Raw genomic sequence first — 15,960 nt, forward strand, 5'->3', positions numbered from 1 at the left:
ACTGTCTAACTATATAGATGACACTAAGGGATTAAATAATTTTTAAATTTTTTTTTCTTTATTTATGATAGTCACACAGAGAGAGAGAGAGAGAGGCAGAGACACAGGCAGAGGGAGAAGCAGGCTCCATGCACCGGGAGCCCAACGTGGGATTCGATCCTGGGTCTCCAGGATCGCGCCCTGGGCCAAAGGCAGGCGCCAAACCACTGCGCCACCCAGGGATCCCGGATTAAATAATTTTTAGTTAATATACATGCACAGTAGAACATTATAAACTCATAAATTTAGTGTCTATTTTGTGCAAAACACTGCATATACATTTTAAATCTTTTCTTTTTTTTAAGATTTTATTTATTTGAGAGAGAGAGAGAGGGAGCTCAAGCAGGGACAGAATCAGAGAGAGAAGATTCCCCATTGAGCAGGGAGCCAGATAGAAGACTTGATCCCAGAACCCTGGGACCATGACCTGAGGTGAGGAGAGATGCTTAACTGACTGAGCTACCCAGATGCCCCATATTTCTTAATCATTTCAACACTATATAGGAGATAGTATAGTCTACATAGAAAGCCAAGTCCAGAGCATCGTATCACTTTATCACATCAAAAAGCTAGTAAGTAGCAAAGGTATCTTTTTTCAAACTTAATTTTTTTTAATATTTTATGTTTAAATTACACTAAATAATAATACAGTTACACTGTATTCCTTAACAGTCATTACTCAAGTGCATACTATTATGAAAATATTGTCCTAGATTTGAGATACAGAAGGATGCCCACGTTCGAAGACACTGAAGTCTAATTCTATTCCATAAACTTGGTCTCTGGCTCATTTGTACCAGAATTACCTTGTTTGCTTGCAAAAAAGTGGAAACTCTGAGTGCAAAGAATCAGGATCTCAGAAAGTAAGTTCATGGGATTTATATTTTTACTTTAAACCTCAGATGACTTGAATGCATACACTGACAGTACTAGAAAATAGATGAGGGGACATGCTGAAAACAGTGAATTTGCTCTTTCATTAGATGGAAATGAAATATCTTTGTGGCAACTACAAATGTGGATATTTTTCTTGTGTTTCCATATGAAGAAATGATCTAGGAAATCTGGATGCTATCTCCCAAAGTGATATAATTTATGGTGAATCAGGATTCAGTCTTAACCTTTTGGTTGAAATCTCTTAAACTTTTTCTATGATGAGATAATCATTTTTGAAAATCTGAATCAATATACCTCTTTTATTGCCTATGTCAATATTTTCACTAGAAAATGTTCAAGAAGCAAAATAACCATGCTTCTTTTTGTTGTTGTTCACTTGGTTTTTCAGACTTTTGAAAACATTAGTATCAGCTGAAATTCATGAGAATTTAGTCATGAAGAGTTCTTTTTTTTTTTTTTTCATGAAGAGTTCTTAATTAAAAAGCTGAGGAAAGGAGCACCTGGGTGGCTCAGTCAGTTACGCGTCTGCCTTCTGCTCAGGTCATGATCCCAGGGTGCTGGGATAGAGCTCCATGTTGGACTCCTTGCTCAGGATGGGGTCTGTGTCTCCCTCTCCTTCTGCCCGCCCCCACCCCCCCCCCCCACACACACACTCATGCTTGGTCTCTCTTTCTCTCTCTTCCTCAAATAAATAAGTAAATAAAATCTAAAAAAAACAAAAACCAAATAGGCTGAGGCAGAATATGAGTGAACTTGCAGTTTTTCATAAGACTTTCTAGTTTTGAAGATTATAAAGAGGCTGCTAATTATTTATAAAGATCCCTTTCTCCTTCATCCGGTTATCTGTTTCTTCTGGGAATCAGACCACATTTTCTAACCTTTCTCGTTACTGGTATGACCTTGAAACTGAGTTCTAACCAGTGAAATAAGAAAAGGAAGGGTTATTTGCCACTTGCAAGCCAGGATTCTGAAAACTTCCCCCTTTGCTTTTTCTATATTCTTTTTTTCCTCCTCTGTTTGACAAAGATGGAAACCCACAGAGCTAATGTGTAAAGGACACACTAAAGTAAGCTTAGATTGCCACCAACCAGTTTTCTGTTCTGTAAACTTAAGAAAAAAGTCCTGTGTTTTCAAACCTTTACCACTTGAGGGATCTATCTATCTATTAATGCAGTCTGGCTTACAGTAATACAAAGAAGAAAACTAAGTTAATGTTTGGTGAAGACACCAAAATTTGATCATTAGTTTTAGTGTCAAATAAATGACTAAGAAATACTTAAGGCAAATTTACAAATTTTAAGCAAAAACTGCATATATAATTTCATTATCATGAATCACATAGTCTATTTATGCATGAATAGCCAATATATTAAATAATATTAGAACCTCTTATTAGATCCAAATTCTCTTGCCTGGATTTTTCACAATGATGGATATTGTAATATTTTTTGAAATTAGTCTTCTTAATTGTAGCTACTTCACTAAATCTCAAAGAATGATATAACCTGATATGAATGCTTGCTAAAGCCAGTGTGATATAGAGATCTCAGATGTCTGAACATACTTTCGCATACCTCTTGAGTCTCCTGACTAAAGGATATTTTGATTTTTATGTGTTACCTTTCAAAGCAGATTCATCTTTTCCCTTGACATCTGTGATAGTTAATAATTCATCCTTGTTTCCATCTGCAGGGATGACAGGCTGGGTCCCCTTCTTTAGTATTTTAGAAATAACCTTTCTAGAGAATCATATTATAGTACCTGTGACGATGCTTATCTATTGAACAGATAAAACATGATTTTAAAGAGCAAAGCCAGCTTTAGCTTTTCAAAAAATTATATTCAATATAATTTTAAAATACAGCTCATCTTAACTAACCATCTTTCCTTAACTAGTTTATATAAGTAAACATTTAACTTCATTCTTTGAGGAAAACTATTCAACTGCAATTTGGTAACAACAAAAACCATGGGGGAAATTATTGCCACAAATCAGACACCACCAGAGTAGGAAAAAAAAAAAAGGTCATGTATATTTAGGGGGGAAAACCTGTATGTTTTAAAATTATTTTAAGAATTTGTATAGGGTTAAGTATTCATATACTAAAATAGTATGCAGATACTAATAATAATGTTTTAAAAGAACTTTCACTGCCTTTGGAAAGAGCTCGGGGTATAGTGGTGAAAAAGTTAGTACTTAAACAGTGTGAACTTAATATGTTAAGAAAAAGAGAGATGAATAAATACCAAAAAAAAAGGAGTAATGAGAAATACAGTAAATATTATCTAGTTGAAGAGTTAAGTGTAATATTTGTTTCTTCCAGGAAATCTTTATTTTCTTATGTATTATGTGTTAGGAATCTATTATTTTTTATTCTGAGTAAAGTATTTGAAGCAGACAAAAGGGTAAAAATATAGGAAGTTGATGTAAAGAATTATGCCAGAGTAAAACTCTCTATTTTCACAACTATATTAATTATCTGTTGCTATGTAACTATTATAAAACTTAGCAGCTTAAATGAATACACATTCATCATCTCATAATTTCTATGGGCCAGAAATATGGCCAAAGTTTAACTGAGTACTCTGCTGTAGGGTCACTTCAATTAAAGTATGGGAGTCACATCTGAAAGCTTGACTGGGAAGTTATGCTTATGTGATTTAATAGCAGAATTTAGTTTCTCAAGGGTTGTTGGATTGAAGGTCTCAGTTCTGAGATGCTGTGGCTTGGAGGTCAGCCTCAGTTCTTTGCCATATGACGACAGTTCTATGCAACATGGAAGCTTCATCTAAGCATGCATGATGCTAGCAATATGGAAGTCATAGTCTTTGATAACCTAATCACAAAAGTGACATCCCATAAATGTTGCTACATTTTTTCAGTCAGAAGCAAATTAGAAAGTCTTAAAACCAGAAGGTGGGGATCATTAGAAGTCATCTTAGAGGATCCCTGCTACACTGATTCACAAAATGTTTTGTGTGTTGCAGGCATCCATATTTTCTTGTGTGATATTTTCAGGTTTCAACAAAATCTTGGTACAAGGTGCTATTTCTGTATCTTTAAATCTTTTTGTAGATATATCTAATACAACCTTGTGTGTGGCTGTGCTAAAACTTAGGAGGGTATCTATAACTTAGTTTAGGGTAGAAGGAGAGCTTCATTTTCTTATACCCCTTAAATTAGACAATTCAATCTTGGGAATAGATGGCAGGGAAAGGCCTGATGCAGTTATACCTTTGCAAAATTTATAAGTAAGTTTTGAATTATATCAATAAAAGGAGAGTATGGATTAATTTGTGGATAATTTGAGAAAGGTAGAAGTGGTTACTGAAAGTAAAGGATTCAAAAAGTAAGAGATAATGGTGGGAATATTGCTATTTATCTCTTCTATAAAGAACTCAGAATAAGGAATAACTTTTTTGAGTTGCTTCTCCTCAGTGATAGGCACTAGTAGGAAAAATTATCAAAATTGTTTTTTCTTTTAATGTTACCAGCCTGAAACACATTTATAAGTTTTAAATAATAACTTAACTGATAACTTGATTAATATTAGAGCTGTCTCTATCCTTTAATCATCAGAATAAATGTCACTGGATTGATCTTCTTATTTGCTTCACAATTTATGAACTATACTTAATACATTAGCCAATTTCCAGAAAAGCTGAAGACTTACCTCTAAATATCACAGGCCAGTGACTGTACAATAATGGGGCACCTGTACCATGGAACTGTGCTACAAAAGGGCACTGTGTTGAGGTGATTACCTATTTGATATAATGTCTTGCCATACTTTGCCTGGTATACCAATGCTCATTGTGTATCTCAGATGTCACTCCAGAAGGGACAATTGCAAGGATGCTCTGAAAAGAAAAATAAGTACTTTTCCTGAGAAATGACATTTTTAAAGATTTATTTATTTATTTTAGAAAGAGTCAGAGAGACAGAACATGTGTGCAAGCAGGAGAGGCACAGAGGGAGAGTGAGAATCTCAAGCAGACTCTCCACTGAGTGCAGAGCCTGGTGCAGGGCTCAGTCTCACAATCCTGAGATCATGACCTGAGCTAAAATCAAGAGTCAGATGCTTAACCTACCAAGCCATCCAGGTGTCCCTGAGAAATACAATTTTGATAGTTACATATTTAGGGTATATTTAGTGTATCATGGAGACCAATCTGTACTCATGCTTTCAGCATATGGTAGAAGCATGACAAGAGGATGAGATAATATCATATGAAGCATCAGTATCACTAAATATAGGACAGTATGCTTGAATGCAACTTCGAGAGCAGTCATTTACCCTTATCCAAAATTGATAATATACAGTTGACTCTTGAATGGTGCAGAGATTAGGGGCACTGACCCCCTGAAAAGTCAAGAGATTTATGTTTAACTTAGAGTTATGTATAAGTTAAAGTTATAGCCTACTACTGACTAACAGCCTTACTAATAACATAATAGTTCATTAACACGTTTTGAATGTTATATGTATTGCATACTGTATTATTACAGTAAAGTAAGCTAGAGAAAAGAAAATGTTAGTGAGAAAATCATAAGGAGGAAAAATATATTTACAGTACTGTGCTGTATTTACTGAAAAAAAATCCATGTATTAATGGACTTGTGCATTTGAAACCCATGTTGTTCAAGGGTCAACTGTACTCTGTTAATGACAATAGAATAGTATATATTCTTAAGACAATGATCAGGTCACTAAGAAAACAAAGCAGAGTAGCACTCTTAAGGGAACAGTTAAAGCTGCCCATGTTATTATAGTATAATACTGGAAAATGTGTTCTTCACTGTTCTTCCCTTATATTTGGATCATAGAGTTAACTATCTCAATGGGATAAACAGAGAAGGTAAAACAAATAGTCCTCTATGTACCATGTCATTCTAGAGGTCTTAAAGGATACTTGGAAACCAATATTGCTAAAATTTTGGTTTGGTTTTGTGTATGTGTGTGTGTGTGTGTGTGTGTGTGTGTAATTGCAGTATTGCTATATATCCAGACCCATTTGAATAGTTTTTTATCATCAGTGACCTTTCATGACTACTACTATTTATGTAAATATATGGTAAATGTAATAGGAACCCTTTTCCTGAGAAAGACAGATATTTAGTGTAGTAAGTACTTATTTAATGTTTGATAAATTACATTTAATTACTTACTGCTATATATATGCATATATACTATATATAATATAATATAACAAGGTAATGATTGCTGTAGTAAACATTCCTTTATATTTTATCTAGTGCTATCTGTGTAATAAAGAAACTTTTGGTAATTTCACAGAAATTGAAATCAATGTCTTTGCTGATAAGCATATAGAAGATAAAAATATATTTAGGAAAATTGATGGGCCTAAATGAAAGCACACTATGACTACTCTGGAAGTTCTAAGTCATGTTAACTATTGGCATATATACAACATTATAAGTATTGTAAATCTCTTCATAAAAAGAGATTCAATAAGACAAAATAAAAGTTTGTCCATTAAAGTATTAATCCAGAGTAAGGGGTGGACCAGCAGATCTGAACTCTTTTCTCAGAACTAGGATTTCCTGGGATTTGATTAAAATTTACCTTCTGGGGATCCCTGGGTGGCGCAGCGGTTTGGCGCCTGCCTTTGGCCCAGGGTGTGATCCTGGAGACCCGGGATCGAATCCCACATCGGGCTCCCGGTGCGTGGAGCCTGCTTCTCCCTCTGCCTGTGTCTCTGCCTCTCTCTCTCTCTCTGTGTGACTATCATAAATAAATAAAAATTTAAAAAAAAAAATAAAAAATAAAATAAAATTTACCTTCTGAAACCACTCCCCACACCCTCAAATAAACAATGAGCAAAGATAAACGTGGCTGTTCACTGGGCCATTATTTGTGAATATCCAAATTGGTTACTCTTTAATAATTGCAGTGACAGCAGGAGGGGTGCACTTGGCGGTAGTCCCAGAAAGGCTATGTGACAGACACATTAGTAGATAGAGACAGAATGGAGGAGTAATTTCTCCAGGTTCATATGGAAGGGACAGGCATCTGAGATGTCATGATAATTCCCAAGTAATTACTGTTTGGCTGAAAGCTATATTGCCTGTTTTCTATATTTGAAGTTGCTGGGGTGCCTGGCTAGCTCAGTCTGCAGAGCATGTGACTTTTGATCTCAGGGTCATGATTTTGAGACCCATTTTGGGTGTAGAAATTACTAAAATAATTCTTTTTAATTTACCCTCTTTAAAAAAATAGAGTAAGTACACTGATAATCAATAGAATGTATATTATGTGTCATTTGATCAAGTCCTACAATTTACTGTTATAGAGACAGTGGTCATTTGCATTTAATAATGAAATGTGTTACCATTATCAGTTCCTTTCTTTTCTGTGAAACCTTTTTAAAATGTTTTTATTTGAGTATAGTTAACACACAATATTACATTAATTTCAAGTGACCACATAGTGATTCAACATCTCTATACATTATGCTATGCTCACCACAAGTGTAGCTATGATCTATCACCATACAGCACTAATACAGTATCATTAGCTATATTCCCTAAACTGTGCCTTTTATTTCTATGGCTTATTCATTGCATAACTTGAACTTGTATCTCCCACTCCTCCTCACCCATTTTGCCCCTCCTCCACCCTCTCCTCTCTGACAACTCTCAGTTTATTCTCTGTATTTATATTTGTTCTCTTATTTTTGTTTGTTTATTCATTTGTTTTGTTTTTTGGATTCCACATATGGGTAAATCATATGGCATTTATCTTGTTCAGTCTGATTTATTTCATTTAGCATAATACTATCTAGGTCCATTCATGTTGTCACAAATGTTAAGATTTCATCCTTTTATGGCTGAGTCATATTCTATATAATACACACACACATATATATATATCATATATGTATAATATCTATCACATTTTCTTTATCCATTTATCTATGGACAGGTTGTTCCACATCTTGACTATTGTAAATAATGCTGCAATAAACAGAAGGGTATATATTTTTTCAAATCAGTATTTTGTTTTTTTAATACATACTAAATAGTGGAATTATTAGATAATATGGTATTTTTTATTTTTAATTTTTTGAGGAAGGTCCATACTGTTTTCCACAGTGGCTGTACCAATTTGCATTCCCACAAGGGTTCCTTTTTTCTCTACATCCTCACCAACACCATTCTTTATTTCTTTGTGGTTTTGATTTTAGCCATTCTGACAGTTGTAGGGTGATATATCATCATAGTTTTGATTTGCATTTCCCTGATGATTAGTGATGTGGAGCATCTTTTCATGTGTCTGCTGGACATCTGTATGTCTTCTTTGTAAAAAATGTCTATTCAGATCCTCTGCCTATTGTAAAACCTTTTTTTAAATTCCAAATGAACTCAAGTAAATTAAATAAAAAGGAGAAAACTGGGGATCCCTGGGTGGCTCAGCGGTTTGGTGCCTGGCTGCTGCCCAGGGCATGATTCTGGAGTCCCAGGATCGAGTCCCACTTCGGGTTCCCTGCATGGATCCTGCTTCTCCCTCTGCCTGTGTCCCAGCCTCTCTCTCTCTCTCTCTGTCTCTCATGAATAAATGAATAAAATCTTTTTTAAAAAATAAAAATAAGAAAATTGTCCCTATAATACAAAGCAAAAGGCAGTGCTTCTTTAGATTTGTAGGAAACAATGTTTAGTTGAATTTAAATGTTTCAATATTCCAGTTGCTCAAAGTGAAGCTCACTGATTTCTATTGGAGGTCCATCAGCAGGGCTTATTGATTATGAGTGATTCAGCACAGTACTGCTGTCAACCAATCTTGTAGCCTCCTACGGATATGTATGAGGAGACTGTTCAGTCTTTTAGATAGGAGCAGAATTTTCCATTCTTACCTAAGATAATCATTGTTGTTGCTTTGTTGATATTCATAAAAATAAATTTTATTATTCTTGATGGTGAAGGGGCAAAATTTTTACCACTTTGGGTGTTAGAGTTTACTCACACTAAACACATATTTTTGTATCCCTTCAAAAAAAAAAAAAGAGGTCATCCTGACTTGCTTAATATTCAGATAATATAAATGTTTTATTTTCAAATACATCAGTGATAATTATGCATTTGTTAACTAAATCTTGTCAAAGAGAAATATTTTTACTTTTACTAATGTTAAACTAATCAAGTTTAACTTTGATTTAAATAAATGAACCAGTAGTAATTAAATTCTAAAAAAGAAATGTTTCTGGAAAGGAATTCCTCACTTGTAATATTACCAGCTTTGTGGTAGTAAGATCTCTGGAAAGTTCATTCTGTTGTGATATATAAGAGCTAGACAAAGAGCAATATAACGGGCCCAAGTCCCAGTCAGAAGTGAAGGTTTCAGTGGTTCATATACAAATTTGATATATATAATTATGTATAATATATTTGACATAAATATTTAATATGTAATATGATAATTTGAGATTGAGCTAGACCCATGTCTTTTACCCATTTAAAAGGGAAACAACAATAAGAAGTCTTTTCACTACTATCCACATCTAAGGAAGAACATCATGCATTGAGACTCCCCCCACTTTTTTTTTCAGACAGATGGGTGATTAGTATATTGAGCAGGTAGTGACATTTTTAGTGGCTATTACAGTTAAACCAATTGAGTCAACACACAATTATTATCTAATACCTACTACCGACATACCTTAGATACATTGTGAGTTTGGTTCTAGACCATTACAATAAAGTGAATATAGAGTCAAATGAGTCAAATTAATTTTTTGGTTTCCCAATGCATATAGCAGTTATGGTTAATGGATATTAAGGAGGGCACTTGTGATGAGCACTGGATGCCTATGTAAGTGATGAATCACTCGATTCTACACCTGAAACTAATATTACACTGCATGTTAACTAACTGGAACTTAAATAAAAACTTGAAACTACAGAAAAAGTTATGGTGACACTATACTGTAGTCTATTAAGTGTACAGTACACTATTAAGTGTCTAAAAGACAATATACATACCTCAATTAAAAAATTGTTGCTATAAACCACTAACCATCATCTGAACTTTCAGGAAGTTGTAATCTTTGCACTAGTGAGGGTTTTACCTCAATGTTGATGGCTGCTGACTGGTCAGGGTAGTGGTTACTGAAGGTTAGAGTGGCTATGGCAGTTTCTTAAAATAAAAATGAAATTCACTATATTGATTGACTCTTCCTTTCCACAGACAATTTCTCTGTGGTACCTGATGGTGTTTGATAGCATTTTAACTATAGCAGAACTTCTTTCAAAACTGGAATCAGTCCTCCCAAACTCTGTAGCTGTTTTATCAAGTAATCTTGTGTGATATTCTAAATCCTTGTCATCTCAATGATCTTCATAGCATCTTCACCAGGAGTAGATCCTATCTCAAGAAACTACTTCTTTGCTAATCTATAAGAAGCAACTCTTCATCCATTAAAGTTAAATCATGAGATTTAATCACATCTTCAGGCTCCACTTCTAATTCTAGTTCTTTTGCTATTTCCACCACATCTGCAGTTACTTAGTCCACTGAAGTCTTGAACCCCTGAAAGTTATCTACCTTTAAGGGTTGGAATCAATTTTTTTGCTCCCTGTCAATGTTGATATTTTATTTTTTAAGATTTTATTTATTTATTCATGAGAAACACACACAGAGAGAGAGAGAGAGAGAGAGAGAGAGAGGCAGATACACAGGCAGAAGGAAAAGCAGGCTCCATGCAAGGAACCTGATGTGGGACTCAATCCCAGATCCCAGGATCACTCCCTGAGCCAACTGCAGACGCTCAACCGCTGAGCCACCCAGGCATCCCTAATGTTAATATTTTGACCTTTTCCTGTGAATCATGAATGCCCTTAATGGCATCTAGATTGATGAATCCTTTACAGAGGTTTTCAATTTACTTTGCTCAGATCCATCAGAGAAATCACTATCCATAGCAGCGATAGCCTTACAAAATGTATTTCTTAAATAATAAGCCTTGAAAGTTGAAATTACTTTTGATCCATGGGCTGCAGAATGGATGTTTTGTTAGCAGGCATGAAAACAGCATTAATCTCATTGTACATTTCCACCAGAGCTCTTAGGTAACGAGGTGCATTGTCAATTTCGAAATGAATCTTTTTTTTTCTGAGCATCACATCTTGACAGTGTGCTTAAACTATTCAGTAAACCATGTTGAACACAGAGATGCTGTCATCCAGGCTTTGCTATTCCATTTATAGGGCTCAGGCAGAGTAGATTTGGTATAATTCTTAAGGGCCCCAGGATGTTGGAAATGGTCAACAAGTACTGTCTTCAAATTAAAGTCACCAGCTGCATTAGTTCCTACCAAGAGAGTCAGTCTGTTCTTTGAAGCTTTGAATCCAGACATTGACTTTTCCTCTTTACCTATGAAAGTCCTAAATGGCATCGTCTTCCAATACAAGGCTGTTTTTTCTACATTGAAAATCTGTTGCTTAGTGTGGCCACCTTCTTTAATTATCTTAGCTAGATTTATGGCAAACTTGCTATATAGCTTCTACATTAGCACTTACTGCTTCACCTTTCACACTTATGTTATGGAGATGGCTTCTTTCCTTAAACCTCATGAACCAACCTCTACTGGCTTCATATTTTTCTTCTGCAGTTTCCTCACCTCTCTCACTCTTCACAGAACTGAAGAGAGTTAGGCTTTGCTCTGGATTAGGCTTTGGTTTATAGAAATCTTATTTATGGCTGCTTTGATCTACCCAGACCACTAAAAATTTTCTCCATATCAACAATAAGGCTGTTTTGCTTTCTTATCATTTATGTGTTCCCTAAGGTAGCACCTTTTAATTTCCTTCAAGAATTTCTCTTTGTATTCACAACGTGGCTAACTATTTGGCACAAGTGGCCTTGCTTTTGGCCTGTCTTGACTTTCAAGATGCCTTCCTCACTAAGCTTAATCCTTTCTAGCTTTTTATTTAAAGTGACACACGTGTGACTCTCCTTTTCACTTGAACACTTAGAGGCCATTGCAGGGTTATTAATTGGCCTAATTTTAATATTTTTGTGTCTTAGGAAATAGGGAGGCCTGGGAGAGGAAAAGAGACGGGAATAACCAGTATGTGGAACAGTCAGAACATATACATTTATTGCTTAAGTTTGCCATCTTACATGGGCACAGTTTATGGTGACCCAAAACAATTACAATCATAATAACAATAACAAAGATCGCTGATCACATATCACCATAACAAAATAATAATGGAACGTTTGAAGTTTTGCAAGAATTACTAAAATGTGTCACAGAGACACAAAGTGACCAAATGCTGTTGGAAAACATGGTGCCAATAGATTTGCTCGGTGAGGAGTTGCCATAAACCTTCAATTTGTAAAAAACAAACAGACAAACAACAACAACAAAAAACCCCACTATATCTACAAAGTGCAGTAAAGCAAAATGCAAGTGTGCATTGATTTTTCCAGTCAATGTGGTAGGTCATGGGGATACAATGTTAGCAAAATCAGGCATAGTCCCAACCCTTACAGACCTTTACAGGGGAAAGAAAGATAAATAATAAAAGAAGGCCATACAAATGAATGTAAAATTAAAACAAAAATAATTGTTATGAACATGATTTCTTAATTTTATAAACATTTGTTAACTGGAACCCTATAAATATAGGGGTACACTATTTATTTGTAAGGACATTATTTCTGTAGTGACTTTGGAAGAATATATAGGTGCTGACTGCAGGAGGGAGATGTGTTTGGGTAGAGCTCAAGGTAGAGGGAGCAGTTTGTACAAATCCCCCAAAGAAGGCTTGTAGAGTAGGAAGGTGGAGATCCAAAATCAATGATGACAGTAGTGTGGGATAAAACTAGAGAAGTAATCATGAGCAAGACTAATAAGATTTTATAGACAGTTTTGAAGATTTTTTGTAATTCTAAATGGTAATAGGAATCTGTTAGAGGGTTTTTAGCCAGGGTAGTTTAATTATGTATGCATTTTGAAAAGTTAATTTGATCTGTACTATTGAGAGTAATTTGGAACCAGGTGGGTGGTGCAAAATCAACAAGGGGTCTATTACAGTAGTGCAGGTGAAAGATTATGGTAGCTTTTACTGGAGGGACTACATGTGAATATATAGAATCCTTCTTTTTTGTTGCTTGGTTGTTAAGGAATGCTGAATTTTACTGAAACATGTAGATTTCCATGTAGGTATTCCAGAGAGAATTTAAATAAGCTTGTATAATTTCAGCTATTTCAACCAGTAACTATTCTTCCAGATTATGTCTGCAATTTATTTTTATTATATGCTTTCTCTAAATTATAGAATTTACCTGCTATAGATGACTTAAATTCCTTAAGTTTTGTAATTTAATTATCACAAAAACTCTCTGTTGTAACTGTTATTATTCTTTTTTATTTTACAAGTGAGGAAGTTAAGTAATTAGCTAAAGATTGCTCAGTTAGGAAGTTTCAGAATAGATGATTTAAATTTAGGTAGTACGAAACTCAGTTGTGGTTTCACCACCGTATCAAATATAGTAAATAGATATTCACAAATATTATACCAAAGGGGCAAAGAAAATGTAGCTTTTTCACTTACTGTAAGTGATCTGATTTTTCTCATGTGTGCATCTACTCTCTAGGAGAGTAGGAGTTAATGAGCTGAGCAGGGTGTTGGAAGAGTTTCTAAGCTAGTGCTGGACCAAGATGTCATTAACATTCCCCTTAGCTTGACTAAACCTCAGACAGATTTCTTCCTAACCATAGGCCCTTGACCTCCCTTTTTGTAGAATTTATTTCACATTTTCTTTAGAAGATTTGAATTATAAATTCTTTCTGTCCCCCTTAACTGCACATAAATATTCTCCCAGCCTCTTGTCAGTTTTGCCACAGGAATTGTATTTCTCAAGGATCTGCAAATCATCTCTTTGAAATGAAGAGATAGCATTGAAGGAGAGAGCACTCCAGGCTCCAGCATCTGTGAGAAGTAGGAGCCTAACCTCCAAGGGGGCAAACCAGGAAACACTGCCAGCCTAATCACAGAGAAAAATATTCACAAACTCAGTAATAATGTGTTATATGCCGGACACATCCATAGAGCAGCATGCCCCAGAAGCCCGCCAGTATTTTCCCACAAGCTAACCCCAGAGCTTAGAACTCTTTCCCTTTCTGTTTCACTTAGCAGAAGTGAGTTCAATCTGTCTCTGTTATGGTAATAGTCTTAAATAAAATCTTCCTTGTTTAACTTTGGTACAATATTTGCTTTGATCTGCTGAATATTTATTAGATACATTTTTTGTGTTCTCTTAGTTACAACAAATGATATTTTGTCCACCATTTTATGGGCACCATTTTCCCAACTTGTATAAGTTTCCTCACTGCCCTCTGCCTAGCTCCACAGCAATGCCACATATTGTAGAATTCCCTTCCTTCTTTAGCAGTGTCTTATTTCTAATACCAATTTTTGTATCAGTCAGCTATGTCATAATAATGCCACATAACAAACTACCCCCAAATTCAGTGATATATACATATAACTTCTTATTTTTCCCATTTTAATTTTTCAAGTCAGCTGGTAGGGCTCTATTTTTGGTTGTGGGTCTGAAATTGAGCTGTTGTAACTCTGCTTCAGGATTTAATTTGGCTAGGCTTGGCTGTAATTTCTAGATCTGCTCCATGTTCCTCAATCTGTGTCTAGTTTGGCCAGTAATTACGCAAGGTATGTTTTCCTCCTGATACTGCCAGAAGCATACAAAAACTAAAGCACTTTTCAAGCCTCTTCTAACATTGTATCCATTAACATTATATAGGCCAAAATAAGTCACAGCCAAACCCAAAATCAAGGAGCAGGGAAGTACACTCAGCCCAACACAAAGCCATGGAAAGGATGCAAGTATATACAACTCTTTCAGGGGTCATAATATTTTTCCTAGATAGTTGCATTAATATCCATATTGCCAGAGTCAACTGTCCAAAGCTATAGAAACACATCTGGAGTAAATAGTAATAGATAAATTTAATTTTTAATTTGTTGCAATGAGGTAGAGCTGAAGGATTGTTGGCATCTCAAAAAAAAGGGAAAGTGGAAGGTTGGAAAATACTCAGTAAAGGATTTGAGACTGTGCTGAATGATTCTGAGGCGGGTCAGGGAACTGAGAGAGTCTCAGAGTGAGTGTTGATTATAGAAAGGAGTAATTGAAAGATAACATATCCGAGTGGTTTTTAATCTAATAGGTGAGTACAACAGGGTTAGAGTTTTCATTGATATATGTAGTTACCTGTATTACCTGGAAGTGGAGGATATTTAGTGGTCTTAATAGTTGCAGTGTGTTGGTTCTATGTCATGGCTTCAGGAGCAAAAGGTTTCTGCTTCCCTAAGGTAAGTTTGAAAAGATTCAGAAAGCAGGTAGGGTTTTATGTCCGAATACCACCAAGGGAGTTGGTTGATCTTTCAGGTCTTCTGCCCTGCCTCCATCCTTTCCTAGGAGCATGAGGTGGAGACTCAAAAGACAGGTGGTGAGTAAACTCCTTTTGGGATTCCTCTGGGACTTCAGGGGACTCTTAACTGTTATTCCAGTCCACATTAGCCTTTTAAAAGTCCATTCAAATTGTACTCATTTTCATACTCATGTTTATGGCTGCCACCTCTTTCTCCCATGCTTTGCTGAAGGTGAAACAGTTTCTCCTAGGAAAGGCTTAGTTAACTCTTTGGAATTCAGTTCACCTGGTTGCCTTGAAACTTTAGTTCTCTTATCAACTAAAAAAAATATATGATTTTGGAGATTCCATAGCTTTTTCTCATAGTAGGAGTACATTCTCTTGTGACTTCTATATCCTAAACTTTGAATCTGTAAGGTTTTATTTTTAGGGAAACAAATGTCATCAAATAAGTTAGTTACTATTTTCTCTTTTGAAAATGAGATAGCCAAGTCTCAGAAATGTTAAGCAATTTGCCTCAGGTCAGGCCACTAACATTTGATATGGCTAAAATACAAATCTTGCTGCAATGTCTAGGTAAATAGCACTATACCATACTGGCCCCAA

This window comes from Canis lupus, chromosome 9 (genome assembly GCF_048164855.1).
Source record: "Canis lupus baileyi chromosome 9, mCanLup2.hap1, whole genome shotgun sequence".
Lineage (NCBI taxonomy): Eukaryota > Metazoa > Chordata > Mammalia > Carnivora > Canidae > Canis > Canis lupus.